The following is a 14,752-nucleotide window of genomic DNA, read 5'->3' as shown; positions in this document are numbered from 1 at the left end:
TATGGTCCTTCATACAGAATAGGGAAGCAGCACATTGCTGTGTATGCCTAAGCATGTTAAAAAAATACATTGTTTGAGAAGAGTCTTGTAGAAACTAGTAAGAGTACTGTAGTTATAATATAATGTTTCCATGATTCAGTGCTTACCTCTTGTGAAAATCGTGAAGTTATTGTTTAGTCAGAGCTGATTTGTTTTTTGTATTGAGGCAGGTATTTTCTCCCCTGATTCCATGTATGTCTAACCATCCTGTGAGATGGGAGTATTAGATGAACTTATAGCTAGTTTTTTATCTACACTGTGTAATCTTCCATATAGAATAGGGTAGCAGCATATTGCTATGTATACCTAAGCTTCTTAATACAAAAATATCAGTAATAAAGATTTTAAATTATAGTTTGTGTTATTACCAATATTATCCTTATTAAATCATGTTAACCATGGATCATTAAGTTCTCATGTTGATATGTAATACAGTAGTCATATTTCTTTTGAATCATTCATTAAATTGTGCATTATGTCTCAATATTTCACTTCTTTGGATATACTGTACTGTATACAGTAGTACAAAAAGATAGAATAAAAATAAACCAGTAATATTTCTTTCATTATATGTTTTATTTAATTAACTGCATCAATATTTTTACAGCTGACAGGATTTGTTTCTCACAGGTGCATTATTTGTTAAAAAAATTAGGTTTATTGCTACACACAATGGTGCTACATAGCCTTCCCAGCTTGGTGCCTTCTTTTGATAATTACTTACTGATTGTTACACAGCCAAATTGTGTAACAGGAAGAGGTCTTGAACACAAATTTGTTCCATGCTAAATGTAGAGGAATCAGCTGCATTCCTCAAATAAAATAGGCTGCCTCAACTTATAAGGTAAATAAAATAAGCATTCCTCAAATAAGTAGCTGCCTCACCTCACTTCCTTAATGCTACATAGCCTTCCCGACATGGTGCCTTCTTTTAATAATTACTGGTTCCACACACCCAAATTGTGTAACAGGAAGAGGAACCCTACTTCCCCCTCTCTTTTTTTAATAGTCCATATAGTCATAATTATAGGTTTAATTATTCAATGAGAAAAGTTTTTGAAGTTTTTACCCTAACCTAACATCTTTGTGCAGGATATTTTTCTTTTGTGTCTCACCCATGATTTAATTTAATAATAAAACCAAACAAAATAAATTAAATGTGTATGTATAGCTAAGGTACACCCTTACTGATTACTAGGTGAACAGGGGCATTTGGTGATAGTAAATGCTCCCATCAGGCAGGGCTCATAACCTTCTCTCATATTTCATGTTCACCAGTGTTTATTTACTTAATAACTACTGGTATAATATCTTGCTATTATAAAACTAATTCTCCTATCATAAAAGACATATTTACTTCAAGTTTCAAGCAGAGAATGCATATATAACTAACACGAAGGACTCCTCTTCACGAGATTCACCAACTAATAATCTTTTGTTTATATTAAAATCGATCCCAGTGCTATGTAGTAGAGAAAAATTGAGTTATATCCAGTTACGAGTGGTCGACAGTACACTTAGATGACGGACCAAAGTTACGAAGGTTTCGGTCCATCTAATTACCACAAGCTTCAGAAAGCTTCCTGGCAATACGTTAGTAATGAATAAATATGATATATTTACTCATTATAATGTTGGTGCTGAATGTACAACACGAAAAAACATAATTTTAATCTGAAAAAGTATCTTTTTATAAAGAAATTAGGCGAAAATAAAAAGCTGGTGACGCCAAATCAAGTCGACGATCCAAGCGTCGGTTAGGTTAGGTTAGCCTAACCTAACATATCATATTTATTCATTACTAACGTATTGTCAGGAAGCTTTCTGAAGCTTGTGTAGCTTGTGGTAATTAGACGGACCCCGAAGGTTTTTCTTCTTAGTGTAGCTACCTGAATACCGACGTAGCCGCCACGAAAGCGCTAAGAAGAAAAACATTGGTAGCAAAGAAGAAAACCATTGGTAGCTAAGAAGAAAAACATTGGTAGCTAAGAAGAAAAACATTGGTAGCTAAGAAGAAAAACATTGGTAGCTAAGAAGAAAACCATTGGTAACTAAGAAGAAAAACATTGGTAGCTAAGAAGAAAAACATTGGTAGCTAAGAAGAAAAACATTGGTAGCTAAGAAGAAAAACATTGCTAAGTACCTTGGTGAATGTGGCCCAAGGTGGTCAGGTGGAGCCAGTGACTCCTTTCTTCAACAGTTTTGTCTCTTCCTCGTGGTATATCCTCAATGTCTTCAGTGGTGTGCCCTCACCACACACTTACACTGCCACAACTGTCTTGTGAGTATTGTGGGAGGGACAATTTGGCGGGTATTTTGGACACAGGAGACCGTCTTTAAGATAGGCGAGGAGCGTCAGTGTTATCTCACGGGTCGTGTACACGTCCAATAGTGGAACCTTTGTTGTGATGACGTCACTCGCTCGCTTCCCCGCCACCTTCCTTCTTCCATTTTCTTTGGTTACTGATCTTTGCCGACACTTACAATACAATACAATTTTATTTAGGTAAGGTACATACATACAAAAATTTTTTACAAGGATTGGTTGACTTATAGGTAGAGCTAGTACATACAATGCCTAAAGCCACTATTACGCAAAGCGTTTCGGGCATGATAAACTTAAATGACAAGCTTAATACTAAAATGAGCATAATGAGTAGAATGAAAACAAGAAATGAAAACATAGATGAAAAAGCAGCACAAATACAATTATGTCGACAAACAGCGCTCTTTAAAGAAAAACAGACATTGGTTGACAATAGAAGGGTAAGGTAGGTTACAGGGAATTTATTAGGTATAGCTTCGTTTTTATCTTAAACTGGTTGAGAGAGGTACTGTCTTTAACATGGTTGGGAAGGTCATTCCACATTCTGGGCCCCTTGATTTGTAGAGCATTTCTAGTTTGATTAAGTCGTACTCTTGGAACATCAAAACTGTATTTTCTGAGGTTGGAAGAAAACGTGCTCAGATTGGGGACTTGTTTATTTTATAATGGTAAATAATAAATTGATATATAATAAATTAATATATAATAAATTAAATTATATAAATTAATAAATAATAAATTAATAATTAATAAAATTATTATATAATAAATAATAATAATAACAAATAGTATAATGATAAGCAATTATTTTTAATGAATCAAATAGCTAATTAGGATGAATGATAAATAATTATTGACTAGTGCATAACAATAAAGTATTAAGGAATAATTATAATGAATAATCCTTAATGATAAAGGAGAGATCAATTACAATTAATAACTACATCCATAGGTAGTAAATGAAAGTTGCATTAATTAGACTAATTACAATTCATGGGAATATTTCTTAGCTATCTGCAGGCTTATCACTTTGGGGGTTCCGGCGGAGCACCCCCAAAGATACAGCAAATGCTTAGCATGCTAGAGCAAGTGCCCCTTGAGCACATCTGTGGGCCGTCCCTTTCTAAATTAAAACAGGGGATGCAGAGGATCCCGGGAGGAGGGTGGGCGTTATGTAAGAGCAGCTGCTGTCTTGTGAAAGGGGCCCACGCCGTCTCCGTCCCGGTTTATATAACCTCGGGTCAATGCGCGCGCAGCTTGGGCGCGGATAAAGTCAGCTTCCAGACATACGTTTTCTTCCACTCAGAAAACCCACCGTTTTTGGGAAACAGTGTTCTTTTTATTTCTGGTGTGGTGCTCATGGGTTCTGTTACAACCTTCTATGAAGCTTTTGAGATCAGGATTGGCATTATAGTTTAGCGTTTTATATATGTATAATACACATGAGAGAATGTGCAGTGACTTAATGTCTAACATATTCAGAGATTTGAGTAGGGGTACCGAGTGATGTCTGGGGCCAGAGTTGGATATTGTCCTAATAGCAGCTTTGTGTTGAGTAATTGAGTATACATCTGTCAGGTGGTGGGTCAAGGACACCTGCTACAACAGTGGGTCGAGGCCTTGTGTCACTACACACCTGTCAGGTGGTGGGTCAAGGACACCTGCTACAACAGTGGGTCGAGGCCTTGTGTCACTACACACCTGTCAGGTGGTGGGTCAAGGACACCTGCTACAACAGTGGGTCGAAGCCTTGTGTCACTACACACCTGTCAGGTGGTGGGTCAAGGACACCTGCTACAACAGTGGGTCGAAGCCTTGTGTCACTACACATCTGTCAGGTGGTGGGTCGAGGACACCTGCTACAACAGTGGGTCGAGGCCTTGTGTCACTACACACCTGTCAGGTGGTGGGTCAAGGACACCTGCTACAACAGTGGGTCGAGGCCTTGTGTCTGTATGCATCTGTCAGGTGGTGGGTCAAGGACACCTGCTACAACAGTGGGTCGAGGCCTTGTGTCACTACACACCTGTCAGGTGGTGGGTCAAGGTCACCTGCTACAACAGTGGGTCGAGGCCTTGTGTCACTACACACCTGTCAGGTGGTGGGTCAAGGGCACCTGCTACAACAGTGGGTCGAGGCCTTGTGTCACTACACACCTGTCAGGTGGTGGGTCAAGGTCACCTGCTACAACAGTGGGTCGAGGCCTTGTGTCTGTATACATCTGTCAGGTGGTGGGTCAAGGTCACCTGCTACAACAGTGGGTCGAGGCCTTGTGTCATTGTGATTAACACATAATCACAATGTAATCAGTCTCTGTAATCAACTTGAACGTTAGATCCCTAGGTAAATACTTCGATGATGTTAGTGCCTTGATTGAAACTATTGACAACAAATTCTCTTTTATTATACTTACTGAAACGTGGTTGAACATAAGAACAAAGGCAACTGCAGAAGGCCTATTGGCCCACACGAGGCAGCTCCTATCTATAACCACCCAATCCCACTCATATACTTGTCCAACCCGCGCTTGAAACAATCGAGGGACCCCACCTCCACCACGTTACGCGGCAATTGGTTCCACAAATCAACAACCCTGTTACTGAACCAGTATTTACCCAAGTCTTTCCTAAATCTAAACTTATCCAATTTATACCCATTGTTTCGTGTTCTGTCTTGTGTTGATACTTTCAATACCCCATTATTATCCCCTTTGTTATGTCCATTCACCCACTTGTAAACCTCTATCATGTCGCCCCTAACTCTTCGCCTTTCCAGTGAATGCAACTTAAGCTTTGTTAATCTTTCTTCATATGAAAGATTTCTAATTTGGGGAATTAACTTAGTCATCCTACGCTGGACACGTTCAAGTGAATTTATATCCATTCTATAATATGGCGACCAAAACTGAACTGCATAATCTAAATGGGGCCTAACTAGAGCAAGATATAGCTTAAGAACCACACCAGGTGTCTTGTTACTAACGCTGCGATTAATAAATCCAAGTGTCCGATTTGCCTTATTACGAACATTTATGCATTGATCCTTTTGTTTTAAATTCTTACTAATCATAACTCCCAGATCCCTTTCGCAATCCGACTTCGCAATCTCAACACCATCTAGCTCGTATCTTGTAACTTTATCATCATTACCTAACCTCAGAACTTTACATTTATCAGCATTAAACTGCATCTGCCAATCCTTTGACCATTTCAAAACCCTATCTAGATCAACTTGAAGTGATAGTGAGTCCTCGTCCGAATTAATTTCCCTACCGATTTTCGTATCATCGGCAAATTTGCAAATGTTGCTACTCAAACCTGAATCTAAATCATTTATATATATTATAAACAACAGAGGTCCCAGGACAGAGCCTTGAGGCACTCCACTTACAACATTTTTCCACTCTGACTTGATTCCATTTATACTAACTCTCTGTTTCCTTTGGTATAGCCATGCCCTAATCCAGCTTAATATAGCATAAGAACATAAGAACAAAGGTAACTGCAGAAGGCCTATTGGCCCATACGAGGCAGCTCCTATTCTATAACCACCCAATCCCACTCATATACTTGTCCAACCCGTGCTTGAAACAATCGAGGGACCCCACCTCCACAATGTTACGCGGCAATTGGTTCCACAAATCAACAACCCTGTTACTGAACCAGTATTTACCCAAGTCTTTACTAAATCTAAACTTATCCAATTTATATCCATTGTTTCGTGTTCTGTCCTGTGTTGATACTTTTAATACCCTATTAATATCCCCCCGGTTATGTCCATTCATCCACTTGTAAACCTCTATCATGTCACCCCTAACTCTTCGCCTTTCCAGTGAATGCAACTTAAGCTTTGTTAATCTTTCTTCATATGAAAGATTTCTAATTTGGGGAATTAACTTAGTCATCCTACGCTGGACACGTTCAAGTGAATTTATATCCATTCTATAATATGGCGACCAAAACTGAACTGCATAATCTAAATGGGGCCTAACTAGAGCAAGATATAGCTTGAGAACCACACCAGGTGTCTTGTTACTAACGCTGCGATTAATAAATCCAAGTGTCCGATTTGCCTTATTACGAACATTTATGCATTGATCCTTTTGTTTTAAATTCTTACTAATCATAACTCCCAGATCCCTTTCGCAATCCGACTTCGCAATCACAACACCATCTAGCTCGTATCTTGTAACTCTATCATCATTATATTATAATACCATACAAATATATAATAATACCATATCATCATTATATTATAATACCTACGGTATGGTATACCGTAGTATACCATACAAATTGAATAGATCGAATACTAATGACCCAAAGTGGATAACAAAGAATTTGAAGAACCTTATAGGTAAAAAGAGAGCTTGGTACAAAAGGATTAAAAATGGGGAGGTCACTTTAGAACAGGAATTCGTACAACTGGTTAGAAATGTTAAAAAAGAGATAAGGAAAGCAAAAAGAAACTATGAAGTTCGCATAGCAGGGCAAGCAAAGACAAATCCTAAAGGGTTTTTTCAGTTATATCGTACTAAGACTAGGGAAAGGATAGGTCCATTAAAAACTGAGACAGGTCAAATAACAGATAGTGATGAAGAGATGAGTAGTATTTTTAATAAATATTTTGTATCTGTATTTACTAAAGAGGAACTTAACAATATGCCTTCAGCCGAACAAGTCTATGTGGGTGGGGACGAGGACAGGTTGACGAGTTTAGCAGTTACCAGGGAGGATGTTCTTAAACAAATAGTAAAACTCAAACCAAACAAATCCCCAGGGCCGGATGAAGTGTTTGCCAGGGTGCTTAAAGAATGCAAAGAGGAGCTTTGTGACCCACTGTCAACCATATTTAATAAATCAATAGAGTCAGGCAGAGTGCCAGAGTTTTGGAAAGTTGCTAATGTGATACCAGTTTTTAAGAAAGGAGATAGATCACTTGCGTCTAACTATCGACCAATTAGCCTAACGTCTATTGTGGGAAAGTTACTCGAATCTATAATAGCAAATAAAATTCGTCTTCATCTTGAAAAACATAAATTAATAATTGAGTCGCAACATGGTTTTATAAATGGCCGTTCATGTTTAACAAATTTGTTATCTTTTTATTCTAGCATTGTTGAGGCAGTTGATAGTGGTAAGGATTGCGATGTTGTATACCTTGACTTTAGCAAAGCTTTTGATACAGTGCCACATGAAAGACTGATTAAAAAGATAGAGTCTCATGGTATTGGGGGTGCTATATTAAGCTGGATTAGGGCATGGCTATACCAAAGGAAACAGAGAGTTAGTATAAATGGAATCAAGTCAGAGTGGGAAAATGTTGTAAGTGGAGTGCCTCAAGGCTCTGTCCTGGGACCTCTGTTGTTTATAATATATATAAATGATTTAGATTCAGGTTTGAGTAGCAACATTTGCAAATTTGCCGATGATACGAAAATCGGTAGGGAAATTAATTCGGAGGAGGACTCACTATCACTTCAAGTTGATCTAGATAGGGTTTTGAAATGGTCAAAGGATTGGCAGATGCAGTTTAATGCTGATAAATGTAAAGTTCTGAGGTTAGGTAATGATGATAGAGTTACAAGATACGAGCTAGATGGTGTTGTGATTGCGAAGTCGGATTGCGAAAGGGATCTGGGAGTTATGATTAGTAAGAATTTAAAACAAAAGGATCAATGCATAAATGTTCGTAATAAGGCAAATCGGACACTTGGATTTATTAATCGCAGCGTTAGTAACAAGACACCTGGTGTGGTTCTCAAGCTATATCTTGCTCTAGTTAGGCCCCATTTAGATTATGCAGTTCAGTTTTGGTCGCCATATTATAGAATGGATATAAATTCACTTGAACGTGTCCAGCGTAGGATGACTAAGTTAATTCCCCAAATTAGAAATCTTTCATATGAAGAAAGATTAACAAAGCTTAAGTTGCATTCACTGGAAAGGCGAAGAGTTAGGGGTGACATGATAGAGGTTTACAAGTGGATGAATGGACATAACCGGGGGGATATTAATAGGGTATTAAAAGTATCAACACAGGACAGAACACGAAACAATGGGTATAAATTGGATAAGTTTAGATTTAGGAAAGACTTGGGTAAATACTGGTTCAGTAACAGGGTTGTTGATTTGTGGAACCAATTGCCGCGTAACATTGTGGAGGTGGGGTCCCTCGATTGTTTCAAGCACGGGTTGGACAAGTATATGAGTGGGATTGGGTGGTTATAGAATAGGAGCTGCCTCGTATGGGCCAATAGGCCTTCTGCAGTTACCTTTGTTCTTATGTTCTTATGTTCTTATTACCTAACCTCAGAACTTTACATTTATCAGCATTAAACTGCATCTGCCAATCCTTTGACCATTTCAAAACCCTATCTAGATCAACTTGAAGTGATAGTGAGTCCTCCTCCGAATTAATTTCCCTACCGATTTTCGTATCATCGGCAAATTTGCAAATGTTGCTACTCAAACCTGAATCTAAATCATTTATATATATTATAAACAACAGAGGTCCCAGGACAGAGCCTTGAGGCACTCCACTTACAACATTTTCCCACTCTGACTTGATTCCATTTATACTAACTCTCTGTTTCCTTTGGTATAGCCATGCCCTAAAACCATGTTGCGACTCAATTATTAATTTATGTTTTTCAAGATGAAGACGAATTTTATTTGCTATTATAGATTCGAGTAACTTTCCCACAATAGACGTTAGGCTAATTGGTCGATAGTTAGACGCAAGTGATCTATCTCCTTTCTTAAAAACTGGTATCATATTAGCAACTTTCCAAAACTCTGGCACTCTGCCTGACTCTATTGATTTATTAAATATGGTTGACAGTGGGTCACAAAGCTCCTCTTTGCATTCTTTCAGCACCCTGGCAAACACTTCATCCGGCCCTGGGGATTTGTTTGGTTTGAGTTTTACTATTTGTTTAAGAACATCCTCCCTGGTAACTGTTAAACTCGTCAACCTGTCCTCGTCCCCACCCACATAGACTTGTTCGGCTGAAGGCATATTGTTAAGTTCCTCTTTAGTAAATACAGATACAAAATATTTATTAAAAATACTACTCATCTCTTCATCACTATCTGTTATTTGACCTGTCTCAGTTTTTAATGGACCTATCCTTTCCCTAGTCTTAGTACGATATAACTGAAAAAACCCTTTAGGATTTGTCTTTGCTTGCCCTGCTATGCGAACTTCATAGTTTCTTTTTGCTTTCCTTATCTCTTTTTTAACATTTCTAACCAGTTGTACGAATTCCTGTTCTAAAGTGACCTCCCCATTTTTAATCCTTTTGTACCAAGCTCTCTTATTACCTATAAGGTTCTTCAAATTCTTTGTTATCCACTTTGGGTCATTAGTATTCGATCTATTCTATTTGTATGGTATACTACGTTCCTGTGCTTTGTTTAGAATATTCTTAAATAAGTTTTATATTGAATCCACATCGAAATCCCCATTTAAGTCACCTATCGCTGGGTTCATGTCTCGCTCCAAGACCGGCCCACACCCCATACCCAAGACTTTCCAATCAATTTGACCCAAAAAATTTCTTAGGCTATTAAAATCAGCTTTTCGAAAATCTGGCACTTTAACAGAATTTTCTCCTACAGGTCTATTCCATTCTATGCTAAATCTGATTTCTTTGTGATCACTGTTCCCTAGCTCACTCCCTATTTCGATGTCATTAATTTGCGTTTCCCTGTTAGTTAACACTAAATCTAAAATATTATTTTCCCGTGTTGGTTCCTTAATGTGTTGCGTAAGAAAGCAATCGTCAATTAATTCTAGAAAATCTTCTGCTTCACTATTCCCTGTTTTGTTCAACCAGTTTATTCCGCTAAAATTAAAGTCACCCATGACATAAATACTGTTAGATCTAGATGCTCTAGATATTTCATCCCATAGATGCTTTGCTTCCATTCTGTCTAAATTTGGTGGCCTATATATTACTCCTATTATAATATTATTAGCTTTTTCGTTTAATTCTATCCAAATAGTTTCTGTGTGTGGCTCTGTTTTGATTCCCTCTTTGAGACTACATTTCAAATTGTCCCTAACATATATGGCTACTCCACCTCCTCGTCTAAAATATCTATCTGTGTGAAATAGTTTAAATCCATATATTTGATATTCAGCTAATAGTTCTCTATTTTCTACATTCATCCACGTTTCGGTAAGTGCAATAATATCTATTTTTTCTGTGCAGACATGAGCATTTAATTCGTTAATTTTATTTCTTAGACTTCTACTGTTAGTGTAATATACCCTAAGTGAATTGTTATTTTGCGGCCCTTCTCTTTCCCTGATCGTTTTGCCAATTCCTTTCTCCCACAAACACATTCTTTTATTACCTCCTTCCTCCAAATCAATTCCCATACCTCTATCTACTAACAGTTTAAACCCAAACAAACACCTCTAACCACTTCTTCTAGCGAGTTCGCAACAGCAACAACCCCAGCTCTCGATAGATGCACCCCATCACGAGCATACATTTCATTTCTTCCATAGAAGTGTTCCCAGTTGTCTATGAAAGATATTGCATTTGATTTGCAATATCTTTCCAGCCGGCAATTGAAACCAAGTGCCCTCGATATCCATTCATTTCCCACTCCCTTTCTTGGAAGAATGCCACATATGATCGGGATTCCTCCCTTGCTCCTAACTAATTCTATGGCGTTTTTATACCTCTGAATCAGTTCCTCACTCCTAACTCGACCAACATCATTTCCTCCCACGCTAATGCAAATAATGGGATTGTTCCCATTACCAGCCATAATATCATTCATGTTGTTTATAATATCACCAATGCCCGCTCCGGGATAGCAAACCCTTAACCTGTTCCCCCTATCTCTAGCACTAAACGTTCTATCCAAATACCTTATCTGGGAATCTCCCACAACTAAGGTTTGCTTAGGTACTTCCTTTACTTTCTGAGGGGCCTGCGCTTCCTTGCTCTTCGTTGCTTTCCCTTTTGCGCGATCCGCAGTCTCACCACAGCACTCGTCCTCCAAAACGTTAAATGAATTAGAAGTTGCTATGGCGTTTGAAGGCGGCTTTATCAAAGTCTTCTTAAGGCCCTGTCTTTCACAACTCTCCAAGACGAGGTCCCTTTACTACTGGTCTCCTCCTTCGTTACTTCTCGTTGTTCTTTCAGCTGACGCACCTCCTCCCGCAGAGAGTCCAACTCTGTCCTCAGGGCTCCCACTAGAGTCACCAGGTCCTTCACTACACTAGAGTCACCAGGTCCTTCACTACACTAGAGTCACCAGGTCCTTCACTACACTAGAGTCACCAGGTCCTTCACTACACTAGAGTCACCAGGTCCTTCACTACACTAGAGTCACCAGGTCCTTCACTACACTAGAGTCACCAGGTCCTTCACTACACTAGAGTCACCAGGTCCTTCACTACACTAGAGTCACCAGGTCCTTAACTACACTAGAGTCACCAGGTCCTTCACTACACTAGAGTCACCAGGTCCTTCACTACACTAGAGTCACCAGGTCCTTCACTACACTAGAGTCACCAGGTCCTTCACTACACTAGAGTCACCAGGTCCTTCACTACACTAGAGTCACCAGGTCCTTCACTACACTAAAGTCACCAGGTCCTTCACTACACTAGAGTCACCAGGTCCTTCACTACACTAGAGTCACCAGGTCCTTCACTACACTAGAGTCACCAGGTCCTTCACTACACTAGAGTCACCAGGTCCTTCACTACACTAGAGTCACCAGGTCCTTCACTACACTAGAGTCACCAGGTCCTTCACTACACTAGAGTCACCAGGTCCTTCACTACACTAGAGTCACCAGGTCCTTCACTACACTAGAGTCACCAGGTCCTTCACTACACTAGAGTCACCAGGTCCTTCACTACACTAGAGTCACCAGGTCCTTCACTACACTAGAGTCACCAGGTCCTTCACTACACTAGAGTCACCAGGTCCTTCACTACACTAGAGTCACCAGGTCCTTCACTACACTAGAGTCACCAGGTCCTTCACTACAACTTCCATATTGCTATGATACCCCACATTTCTCTTAACTAACATTAACAAACCATCTCTAGAGACAAGGGAGTTAAGTTTTAGGCTGCACAATGAAACTGCTATAGACAATTTTATAACTGCTGCTGATAATGTCAACTGGGAGTCCGAGTTAGGTAACATAGGGGATATCAACCTAGCATAAGAACAAAGGTAACTGCAGAAGGCCTATTGGCCCATACGAGGCAGCTCCTATCTATAACCACCCAATCCCACTCATATACTTGTCCAACCCGCGCTTGAAACAATCGAGGGACCCCACCTCCACCACGTTACGCGGTAATTGGTTCCACAAATCAACAACCCTGTTACCGAACCAGTATTTACCCAAGTCTTTCCTAAATCTAAACTTATCCAATTTATACCCATTATTTCGTGTTCTGTCTTGTGTTGATACTTTTAATACCCTATTAATATCTCCTTTGTTAACGCCATTCATCCACTTGTAAACCTCTATCATGTCACCCCTAACTCTTCGCCTTTCCAGTGAATGCAATTTAAGCTTTGTTAATCTTTCTTCATATGAAAGATTTCTAATTTGGGGAATTAAATTTGTCATCCTACGCTGAACACGTTCAAGTGAATTTATATCCATTCTATAATATGGCGACCAAACCTGAACTGCATAATCTAAATGGGGCCTAACCAGAGCAAGATATAGATGAAGAACCACACCAGGTGTCTTGTTACTAACGCTGCGATTAATAAATCCCAGTGTCCTATTTGCTTTATTACGAACATTCTTGCATTGATCCTTTTGTTTTAAATTCTTACTAACCATAACTCCCAGATCCCTTTCGCAATTCGACTAAGCAATCTCATAAGAACATAAGAACATAAGAACAAAGGCAACTGCAGAAGGCCTGTTGGCCCATACGAGGCAGCTCCTATTCTATAACCACCCAATCCCACTCATATACTTGTCCAACCCGTGCTTGAAACAATCGAGGGACCCCACCTCCACAATGTTACGCGGCAATTGGTTCCACAAATCAACAACCCTGTTACTGAACCAGTATTTACCCAAGTCTTTCCTAAATCTAAACTTATCCAATTTATATCCATTGTTTCGTGTTCTGTCCTGTGTTAATACTTTTAATACCCTATTAATATCCCCCCGGTTATGTCCATTCATCCACTTGTAAACCTCTATCATGTCACCCCTAACTCTTCGCCTTTCCAGTGAATGCAACTTAAGCTTTGTTAATCTTTCTTCATATGAAAGATTTCTAATTTGGGGAATTAACTTAGTCATCCTACGCTGGACACGTTCAAGTGAATTTATATCCATTCTATAATATGGCGACCAAAACTGAACTGCATAATCTAAATGGGGCCTAACTAGAGCAAGATATAGCTTGAGAACCACACCAGGTGTCTTGTTACTAACGCTGCGATTAATAAATCCAAGTGTCCGATTTGCCTTATTACGAACATTTATGCATTGATCCTTTTGTTTTAAATTCTTACTAATCATAACTCCCAGATCCCTTTCGCAATCCGACTTCGCAATCACAACACCATCTAGCTCGTATCTTGTAACTCTATCATCATTACCTAACCTCAGAACTTTACATTTATCAGCATTAAACTGCATCTGCCAATCCTTTGACCATTTCAAAACCCTATCTAGATCAACTTGAAGTGATAGTGAGTCCTCCTCCGAATTAATTTCCCTACCGATTTTCGTATCATCGGCAAATTTGCAAATGTTGCTACTCAAACCTGAATCTAAATCATTTATATATATTATAAACAACAGAGGTCCCAGGACAGAGCCTTGAGGCACTCCACTTACAACATTTTCCCACTCTGACTTTATTCCATTTATACTAACTCTCTGTTTCCTTTGGAATAGCCATGCCCTAATCCAGCTTAATATAGCACCCCCAATACCATGAGACTCTATCTTTTTAATCAGTCTTTCATGTGGCACTGTATCAAAAGCTTTGCTAAAGTCAAGGTATACAACATCGCAATCCTTACCACTATCAACTGCCTCAACAATGCTAGAATAAAAAGATAACAAATTTGTTAAACATGAACGGCCATTTATAAAACCATGTTGCGACTCAATTATTAATTTATGTTTTTCAAGATGAAGACGAATTTTATTTGCCATTATAGATTCGAGTAACTTTCCCACAATAGACGTTAGGCTAATTGGTCGATAGTTAGACGCAAGTGATCTATCTCCTTTCTTAAAAACTGGTATCACATTAGCAACTTTCCAAAACTCTGGCACTCTGCCTGACTCTATTGATTTATTAAATATGGTTGACAGTGGGTCACAAAGCTCCTCTTTGCATTCTTTAAGCACCCTAGCA

General features: G+C 39.0%; 1 protein-coding gene across 1 annotated transcript in view; it reads right to left on the bottom strand.

The window, feature by feature from the left end:
- LOC138364635 (uncharacterized) overlaps positions 1–2,567 on the bottom strand; it is a 348,932-nt gene extending 346,365 nt beyond the window's left edge. The window contains exon 1 of the mRNA XM_069324594.1: positions 2,183–2,567. The gene's annotated coding sequence lies outside the window, so the exon portion shown is untranslated. The remainder of the gene's footprint in view (positions 1–2,182) is intronic.
- Between the last annotated feature and the right edge of the window lie 12,185 nt (positions 2,568–14,752).

Source organism: Procambarus clarkii, chromosome 14, assembly GCF_040958095.1.
Source record: "Procambarus clarkii isolate CNS0578487 chromosome 14, FALCON_Pclarkii_2.0, whole genome shotgun sequence".
NCBI classification, from domain to species: domain Eukaryota; kingdom Metazoa; phylum Arthropoda; class Malacostraca; order Decapoda; family Cambaridae; genus Procambarus; species Procambarus clarkii.
This window is presented reverse-complemented; position numbering and strand designations above follow the sequence as displayed.